General features: G+C 44.7%; 1 long non-coding RNA gene across 1 annotated transcript; it reads right to left on the minus strand.

The window, feature by feature from the left end:
• Positions 1–254: 254 nt before the first annotated feature.
• Positions 255–3,663, minus strand: LOC140392438 (uncharacterized). The gene is made up of 3 exons (XR_011935354.1): positions 3,617–3,663; positions 1,839–1,947; positions 255–534 (listed from the first exon to the last, which is right to left on the minus strand). It is a non-coding gene; the product is annotated as an uncharacterized lncRNA (long non-coding RNA).
• Between the last annotated feature and the right edge of the window lie 6,938 nt (positions 3,664–10,601).

Consider the following 10,601-nt stretch of genomic DNA (forward strand, 5'->3'; position numbering starts at 1 on the left):
TTGAATTGTCACCTCCTGATACCTTGCATCATGAGGCCACCAGTCAGGCTTCTGTTGCCTTTTTTACCTGCTATAAACATGGCAATCAATATGGTTGCCCTTCTTTCTTTAGATAGCGATATTATTTTGCTCAGAGTCGCCAGGTATCAAATGATACCACCACAAGGTTCAACCGGATATCGATCAAAGAGCCAAACACCAGTTAGTTAGTTCAAGGTCAAGGGTACTTTATTTACACACAAGATTAATCATGCAACATAAACACTAGTTTTAAAAGAACTAGTTAAACTACATCTATCAACTATGACAACCTGTACTTAACTTCAGGCACCCGGCTGAAGTCAGAGGAACAGTGTCCTTTGTTTGAATCTGGATCTACTGGGTCTAGAGACGTAACTGCTGCTCAGCTGGGCTCATCCGTCTGGTAGCGAGCGTTGAACTTGAACTTGCTTCTGGTGGTGCTGCACTTGGAGGTGGACGTTGCTGGAGCGCCAGGTCATATCTTCCTCTGTCTTCTGGTATATTCGTATCTTCCTGGGGGTACAAGCATAATATCTGTTATTATTTTGTTGTTTAATATCTCATTTGTCTGTCTGTTTCTCCTTAACGTCAATTTTCCATTTAGAATCGTCACCATATGTGACTCCCTCATTTTCTTTTTAAAAAACCATTTGGGATACAAGACATCCGAAAAATAATTCTGTCACAGTTCGCGCACTCTCGCAGCCTGTGTTTGATGGGCTGAGTGGGCGGACAAGTTCGCCGTCCGGTGCAAATTCGTTTCAACCAAGTGTTCTAACATGTAAATAGCAGGTGGGGGTTAGCAACCGAAGGGTCGCCGGAAAGGAAACTAATGTTGTGGCAAAGTGCATTCTTTAAACCACATTTTTAAAAGAACAGCAAAAGAGTTTTGAAAAGAACTTTCCGAATGGGGTGCGTATGAGCCGCGGCAGGGCAAGAATGGATGGAATCCCTGGGTAGGGTGGTGATCAGTGTTGTTGCTCCACTGCCCAAGCTTGGCTGACCAAATACATAGGGGGTCCTCAGGCAGGGCGGGGATCAGTGCCGTTACTCCACTGCCTGGGTGACCTTACCAGAACGGTAAGAACTTGAATATTTATGGACTTTCAACAAACCTGTCCCTTTAACTACCATGTGGCATCAAAGGAGTAGTCATAACTGTATCAAGAAATTTGCCTGAGATCGACACATAAAGTCGTACAAGCGAGAAACATTCAATATTAAAAAACTAAAGAAGAAAGCGGGCAGGTTACATCAGGGAGTAGCACATCGTAAATCTCAATCGGTTCCTTTCTCTCATCATCTGGACACCTCAGGGTTCCATTCCAAAAAGGGTCGTAAAGGGGTTCGCATTGTGGGAGTCAGACTCGGAGTCATCACCATCTCCCAATATCTTCAAGGCCCTGCCTCCACTGCTTTCTGGGGATCCCTGATCCGTGCTTCTTCAGCCTTTCTCCCTTCCAATTATTTCCCAGAAAGCAAGCAATCTCCAAGCCCACAAGCAAACCAGTTCTTTCCTTGCCTCGACTATCGGTTCCTGATCAGGGCATTGCAGAGTTGGCAGCCCTCTAGCTTCCTGTTCCTCTGCCCTGTTTACAGTGCCACATACACTGTCGCTGCAGCTGCTACCCACCACAAACAGTAAGTCCACCTGAATATTTGATTCTTTTCTTTAAACGATATGCTCCAGTAACTCACAGTTGTGTCCCGATTAATTTCCAAAATACTTATTGCACACTAGCAACTGTCGGCGGTCGACCGATTGATTCGCCGGTGCCTCTCTACGATCTGAATGTTTTTGTTTACTTGCCACAAACCCGTGGATGGTTTTCAGCCCGAGCGTCAAATATAGTTTTCTTCAGACTGCGAATCTTCATCAATGGTTGTTTATGGCCCAAATCTTCCTTGATAGTTTTCTCTTCTGTTCTATATTTGTTGTTTCCGCAAAGGGAAAAAGAAGTAGAGGTGTCACGCGTTAAGTTCATAAAAACATAGTGTAGGGTTTATTCTGAGATGTTGCTTCTACGGGGTAAGATGGTGAACTCCCCCAAAAGCCTGCTAAATGCTCAGCTGATCTCACTGCGCATCACATGATATTTTACCAGCAAATTGTATTACTTGAATACATAACAATAAACCCCTGAAAACATAACATCCATCTTAAAACGGCGAGCACTTATTCTTAAACTGTGTTTTAAGATGTTTGACTTAAAATCTCAAGGAAATGTAGCAAAACTGTCTCATCATGAAAGTAGGTGCTTTACTCCTTCCAAGATGGCTGCCCCTCTGCGTGCCTGAAAACATAACTCAGTACAAAATTCCTTTTCTAATGATCCGAAAGTGCACCAGCAATGACTTACATGTATAAATACGAGAATGGCCCCTTTTCAGTTGTTTGATTGCACTTCACCCTAACCCCATCCTCCTAATATTCGGTCACATGGTGTGGAGGGGGTGGGGAGGGAGGAGGACATCTTGTGGGCCTGCTCCTGAGCCTGACTAAGTTGGTAATTAATAGGTCCTGGCATTGGATGGTCAAGGAGGTTGCCCGAACCCGACTGTCTGCCCCTCTACTGCAGCAACATTCACGGTCAGGTGGTGTTGGAGACGGAGCTCTGGTATGCTTCAGGATTTCCGCAACCAGTGGGCTTAGTGGGGGCTGGGATCTATTATCATCCCAGAAATGACATTTTGGTTTAGTTAGTTAAGTTTCCTTTGACATTTTCTTGTACTTACACTGTCTATAATAATAATCTTTATTAGCGTCACAAGTAGGATTACATTAGCACTGCAATGAAGTTACTATGAATATCCCCTTGTTGCCACACTCCAGCGCCTGTCCATGTACACTAAGGGAGAATTCAGGATGTCCAATTCACCTAACAAGCACGTCTTTTGGGACTTGTGGGAGGAAACCAGAGCACCTGGAGGAAACCCACGCAGACACTGGGAGAACGTGCAGACTCCGCTCAGAAAGTGACCCAAGCCGGGAATCGAACCCGGGGTCCTGGTGCTGTGAAGCAATAGTGCTAACCACTGCTACCGTGCCGCCCACCAGGGGCTGTCATCCCTGTCATTTTTGTTTCATTTATTGATTATTGGTTTATTTAAAAGAGTATCCAGGAATGGTTCTGTCAATTCCACTGAATAGATTGCTCCAATACTATTTCATTTACTAGTAGAATTAAGCCTCGCGATGGAGCTTTTACAGTAACTGGCAGGGATGCGAATTTTTTTAATATTACTGCAGATTTTCAAATATGTTCATAAATGCCACAGAAAAATAAATTAACACTCCAGTTTTAATGAATGTCTTCGAATTAATGCTTTCTGCTGGACAGGGGCCTTTAATTTGTGTCAAGAGCTGTGAGCTTGCCCATGGATTTGGCTGTTTTTGCAAGGCAATGATGCAATTTTGCACAGTAGGTCAAATTGCACTTCTCACACTCTGACAAAATAAATACTTGTTAAAGATTGAAAGCCACATGTTTAATCCTAGCAGTTTACCAAATCTACATGACAGTATGGAATGATATCCTTCGAACACATATGATTTTTTTTAAAATAAGCACGTTTAAGACAAAGATAGACTCACAATGCATTGTCTCCCTCGCTCTCTCCACATTATGCTCTTCAAGTAACATTAATAATTGATGAACAGTTTTAAATATTTTTGCATTTTTATGCCCTGCCAAAAATAGCATGTATCAATTATCCTGTCAAACTAAATCATTGTTCTTCCTTTTCATACAGATGTTTACAGCTGTTGCATGTCTTTATTACAGACATGTGTCTACAGGAGCAGTGGCTTGAATCCAGTGCAAGCGAAAGATTCTCCAATCCTTTTGCACATATAAATCATTTTCTTTATGGACGTATTCAAATCCATCAGCACTGGACAAGGTTCTCTTGTGAATGGAATGTCAGTGTGAAGAACCTTACATGAGAAGCTAAACAGTGAACAGTGAGCGTAAACCCATAGAGCAGTTGAAAATAGAGGCTGGTCCAGAAGGTTTTTCAAGGCGTGGAAGGTTTTTCATGACTGTTGATATGACTTTTGACACCATGTTCAAATGTGTTGCAAATACATTTTGCGAACCAGTTGAGAGCCTTTAACATTAGATCAGGTCAATTGTGACAGGCTTAGGGCACGGTGTCCAAAGTTTATGGGACTGGGAAAGATGAAAATACAGTGCAATCCTGGCTGGGGGAGAGGCTCCCAGATCCACTGGAGTTCTGCGCTGTTTGCACCATGTTGGGAAATTCCAATTTGGTGAGGGATGGAAGAAGCATTAAGTAACCTGTGTCCAGGTTGGGCAAGCAATCAAACTACATTAGGAATTCCTCCCTATTAGATATAATGGGAAAAATTTTCAACTCTCAGTTCCTTTAACCACTCAAAATAATCAGACAATAATAGTTAATCATAGAATCATAGAAGTTACAGTGCAGAAGGAGGCCATTCTGCCCATCGAGTCTGCACCGGCTCTTGGAAAGAGCACCCTCCCGAAGCCCACATCTCCACCCTATCCCCATAACCCAGTAACCCCACCCAACACTCAGGGCAATTTTGGACACAAAGGGCAATTTAGCATGGCTAACCACTGTGCTACCGTGCTGCCCCTAAATCTTCCTACATGAAACATGTGGGCCAATCTTCAAAATGCTGGCATTGGCAGTGAAATAATCACATTACCCAACCAAAGCAGAAGTTCGGAAGTTAGAAGTAACAGTACGTAACGCCATTGGTGAGCTGTAGCTATCAACTCTGTTAAGAGTTGCTGCTTGTGGGGTATCCAAGATGCTACCCTCCCTCTGATTTTCCACTGCTGACCATCATTCCTCAGGCCAGAAATAATAATAATAATCTTTATTGCCACAAGTAGGCTTACATTAACACTGCAATGAAGTTACCAGTCGCCACACTCCGGCGCCTCTTCGGTACACAGAGGGAGAATTCAGAATGTCCAAATTACCTAACAGCATGTCTTTCGGGACTTGTGGGAGGAAACCGGAGCACCCGGAGGAAACACACGCAGACACAGGGAGAACGTGCAGACTCCGCACAGACAGTGACCCAAGCCAGGAATTGAACCTAGGACCTTGGAGCTGTGAAGCAACAATGCTAACCACTGTGCTACCGTGCTGCCCCAATAATAAGCAACTAAGAAGCAAATAGCGAGGCATCTGGATGCAAATTGTCCCATTGGGCAGACGCAGCATGGGTTCATAAAGGGCAGGTCATGCCTAACTAATTTAGTGGAATTTTTTGAGGACATTAACAGTGCGGTAGATAATGGGGAGCCAATGGATGTGGTATATCTGGATTTCCAGAAAGCCTTTGACAAGTTGCCACACAAAAGGTTGCTGCATAAGATAAAGATGCATGGCATTAAGGGGAAAGTAGTAGCATGGATAGAGGATTGGTTAATTAATAGAAAGCAAAGAGTGGGGTTTAATGGGTGTTTCTCTGGTTGGCAATCAGTAGCTAGTGGTGTCCCTCAGAGATCAGTGTTGGGCCCACAACTGTTCACAATTTACATAGATGATTTGGAGTTGGGGACCAAGGGCAATGTGTCCAAGTTTGCAGACGACACTAAGATAAGTGGTAAAGCAAAAAGTGCAGAGGATACTGGAAGTCTGCAGAGGGATTTGGATAGGCTAAGTGAAGTCTGGCAGATGGAATACAATGTTGACAAATGTGAGGTTATCCATTTTGGTCGGAATAATAGCAAAAGGGATTATTATTTAAATGATAAAATATTAAAACATGCTGCTGTGCAGAGAGACCTGGGTGTGCTAGTGCATGAGTCGCAAAACGTTGGTTTACAGGTGCAACAGGTGATTAAGAAGGCAAATTAAATTCTGTCCTTCATTGCTAGAGGGATGGAGTTTAAGACTAGGGAGGTTCTGCTGCAATTGTATAAGGTGTTAGTGAGGCCACACCTGGAGTATTGTGTTCAGTTTTGGTCTCCTTACTTGAGAAAGGACGTACTGGCACTGGAGGGTGTGCAGAGGAGGTTCACTAGGTTAATCCCAGAGCTGAAGGGGTTGGATTACGAGGAGAGGTTGAGTAGACTGGGACTGTACTCGTTGGAATTTAGAAGGATGAGGGGGGATCTTATAGAAACATATAAGATTAGGAAGGGAATAGACAGGATAGATGTGGGCAGGTTGTTTCCACTGGCGGGTGAAAGCAGAACTAGGGGGCATAGCCTCAAGATAAGGGGAAGTAGATTTAGGACTGAGTTTAGGAGGAACTTCTTCACCCAAAGGGTTGTGAATCTATGGAATTCCTTGCCCAGTGAAGCAGTAGAGGCTCCTTCATTAAATGTTTTTAAGATAAAGATAGATAGTTTTTTGAAGAATAAAGGGATTAAGGGTTATGGTGTTCGGGCCGGAAAGTGGAGCTGAGTCCACAAAAGATCAGCCATGATCTCATTGAATGGTGGAGCAGGCTCGAGGGGCCAGATGGCCTACTCCTGCTCCTAGTTCTTATGTTCTTATGTAAATAAGCATTTTAGTTGAAAATTATCTAAAAAGATTAAATATTAAATGGGAAGACTAAGAAAACACATGTTTTTCCTGCAATTCATTGTTGATTTACACAAAAAGCAGCAAATTTATTCAGAAAAAAGTCAACACAGCTTCCAGAAATCCTTCACTGAAAGGAGGTTGCTTTTGAGTTTGGAAAATGTCTGTCCCCAGATCGTCATGTCAACCACGATTCTGATGCCCTGATCTCTTTTACATCACAAAGGCGAGCTGTGAGCCATCCAACACGCATTCTGATGCCACTCAGTAGGTGATGGGGTGGCTAATATTGGCTCTTTCGTCCGGCAGCAATGCAGATGTGAGGTGTACTGGGACAGTAATGCCCCACGTTAGTGTTATAGGGCCCTGAGTAATAAATTCAACCATTAGTATGGCCTCTTTGGCTCCTGTGAAACTGTCAATGAGCTATCACGAGTTTTAATGATAAATGGTTATCGGATTCCTCGGACCCCAACTTGAAAGATAAAACAGGCCTGAGCACGAGAAGTTAGCATTCAACCATCTCTTCTTGCACATCACGACAACATGCTTCAAGTAAGCAGAGACACTTGATACAGCTGCACCTAGAACTGCCTGTATTGTTGGAGTTAAGAAATAGATAGATAGGTTGTTGATTAATAAGCAGACCAAGGATTATGGAGAGAAGGCAAGAGAATGGGGATGAGAAACATATCAGCCATGATTGAATAGCAGAGCCGACTCCATGGGATGAATAGCCTAATTCTGCTCCTATGTCTTATGGTCTTATGGGGCGGGATTCTCCGAAATGGAGGCCGATCCAGCCTCCCATCCCGGCGCTAACTGGGTGCCATGCAAACCCATGCACAGTGGCGTCGTGCCAACCCATGCATGCGCAGTGGCGCTGTGCAAGCCCACGCATGCGCGGGGGCTTCCTCAACGCGCCGGCCCCGACGCAATATGGTGCAGGGGTTCAGGGGCCGGGCTGCGTAACAAAATAGGGCTGGGGCTGGAGAGGCTGAAGGAGCCTCCCCCCCTCTTCCCCCCACAGGCCGCCCCCCGACCCTGCGCGCAGAGTTCCCGCTGGCTGCGAGCAGGTGTGGATGGCGCCGGTGGGACTCTGCCGTTTCCGCGCGGCAGCTCGGCCCATCAAGGGCGGAGAATCGGCGGCCCAGTTATGGACAGCGACCCGTGACCGGCGGCATGCCATATGCGTCGGCACAAATGGCACCGATTCTCCGCTCCTCAGCGAATAGCGTGCTGGCGTCGGGGCGGCGTGGCGTGGTTGCGACGATTCTCCGGCCCGGCGCAGGGCTCAGAGAATCCCGTCCATGGTCTTAATACTTAAACAAAGATGTTCATCTCATTTCTTCTTCCTCTCCCTTATTGCCTGGTGCGACGACAAAAAAATCACCCCCTTGATTGGGAAGATAGGTAAACAAAAATTTGCAAATAATATTTTCACTAGGCCTCCCTTTGTTCCAGCAAAATAATTGTAAGCTCCATTCATAGAATCGCTACAGTGCAGGAGGCATTTCAGCTCTCGAGTCTGCACCGGCCCTTGGGAATAGCACCCTACCGAGGCCCACAACCCCTCCCTATTCTTGTAACCCAGTAAGCCAAGCTAACCTTTTGGACACTAAGTGGTAACTTAGCACAGCCAATCCACTTAACCTGCACATCTTTGGACTGTGGGAGGAAACCGGAGCACCCAGAGGAAACCCACACAGTCACAGCGAGAAAGTGCAAATTCCACACAGTCACCCGAGGCCGGAATTGAACCCAGGTAGCTGGAGCTGTGAGGCAGCAGTGCTAACCACTGTGCCACTATGCTGCTCTATTGTAAACAGATACTGTTTTATAACAGAAACAATCTTCTTGAGTGTGGCAATTCAAAACATATTCCCTCAACAAAAAGATAAAACTGCAAGTGCTGGAAATCTGAAACATAAGCAGAACACGGTAGAAACACTTTAAAGCACATCAGACATCTGTAATGAGGAACGATGTGCTGCAGTTTTGGGTAGAAACCATTGCTAATGCCTGCCTACCTCAGAGTAACTTCACTTCAAAAATATTTAATTGGTTCTAACATGCTTTGAGATATCCTGAGGGTATGAAGGTCTCTTTCCTTTCTCTCTCTCTCTCTCTCTCTCCCTTCCAACCTTTTCTTCACGTTCTTAAAATATGGCCTTTATGAAATTAGTCCCTTTCTTCCCCAGAGAATTTCTAGAATTATTGAACAGTGCAGCACAAAAGGACAACATTCGGCCCATCCAGTTTGCACTGGCTCTTTTGGAGAATAACCCAGTGAGTTCTGTTTCTTCACAGGTCTGAAACTGCTGTTTCCAATTTGTTTTGCATCCCTAAAATTTCATTTTGGAAAAATGTTACTAACCACCATGAAAGCAAAGTCCCAATAGCAAAGCACTGCACAGCCTGTGGAAAAGTTAAAGTTTTGTTCTTGCTTAGATTTTGATGACAGCATAGAAATTTCAACACAGAACTAAAAATTGTGAAGTGCTTGGCGTCATTATTTTATTACATGCTGTGAAGTGCAGTGAACATTGATGAATCAGGAACGGCACATATAAAACAAACTAAGCTCATAGGAATTGCAGACACTTCTAAAGACATTTCGGAGGCTAAATGTGAAAGCCCCGAGGGTCAATACGATTAACCCTGTCCTTTGTGCTTTCCACTCATCTGAATATTCCCTGCATCCGGCTGGAGTTAACCATGCTGGTTCTTTGGCTGAACACACCGGCAGGGAGCCCAAAATCTTAACTCGACTCTCCCCACCCCAACCCACATCAGTTAAAGTTATACCTTGCACTGCTTAAAGGGGAGGTGCACTGTGACTTTTGCAAGGGCTGCGGTTCATGCAGAAAGGGAATCCAATTTGGGAAACAATGATGGATGCCACAACGTGGGACAGAGTGGTTTTCAAGTGTATCAAATGGTGCTCTGGAGGGGGAGGAGGTGGAAGGTTGGCGAGATGCCCTCTATCCACAGGCGGCCCTCCAGACATATGCTGAAAAGCTATTGGGAGCAGATAGCTGTGGTGTGGCAAGAATCAAACTCTGAGTAGCAGAATGCAGTGTTGTAACCTATCAAATGACCTCACATGAGTTGTCTAAGTCAGTGACTGCATCTTCAAATGCCTTATCCTACCCAATGCAGCAGCAAACTCAGTCACTTTTCAATTCGCCACATCCCCATCGCAAGCCTATCAACAGTTTATATCAATCAGGACTTCAAACTTCCATTTGTAAGCTTTCCTCTACCCTCACACTGCTGCAAGCCTCCTACCCACAATTCACAGCTTTCGTACACTGCCAGCCATTCAACTATGGGAGCCATATCACCCAAACAGTTTGCACAACACCCACTGACACACTTCCTCCTCCCTTGAAGAACAAGGTGGTGTACAGCTGGAGGAAGCAGGGATTACAGAAAGGGAAAGTGCTGGCTCAACCATTGCTGAGGCCGTGGTCAATGATGGGCTAAAGCTGTGAAAGATGGCAGCATCCTCAAACCTAATGCTGCTTCTCACACCCTGCCTCCCCTCATTCCACTTTATTTTCTGATTTGCAAACTGCAGGTGAAGCAAGCATGTGTTATGTCAATGGATACCCAATAGAAAAGAAAACCAAAATTGTATATATCAGTACTTTGTTGCTTTTTCCTTTTTTTTAAATGGACTCTGCTGAAACAAAAGGATGGCTGTTACAAGTTACATGGACACAGGATTGACCTTTTATGTCCTGAAAGCTACCAACAGGAGTTACAAGAACAAAAGAATCCTCCTGTCATCATTGTGAAATATCGTATCCAATTGTAAGGTCATTACAATCACAACATCAGGGGACCTGCAATTCAAACTTTCTATGCCTGCAGAGTTAGTAGCAGTCCCAGTTTACAACTGGCATTGTCCAGGTCCATTTCAAAAGAGGATTATTGAGGTGACAATGGACATCATTTGCATTTGATAAGCTTACCCCTCTCACAGACAAAGTGCATTTGCCTAGATAATGACCTCCCAACACAAGAATCTCAGTATGGAT

The sequence above is a fragment of the Scyliorhinus torazame genome, chromosome 16 (genome assembly GCF_047496885.1).
Source record: "Scyliorhinus torazame isolate Kashiwa2021f chromosome 16, sScyTor2.1, whole genome shotgun sequence".
NCBI lineage: Eukaryota > Metazoa > Chordata > Chondrichthyes > Carcharhiniformes > Scyliorhinidae > Scyliorhinus > Scyliorhinus torazame.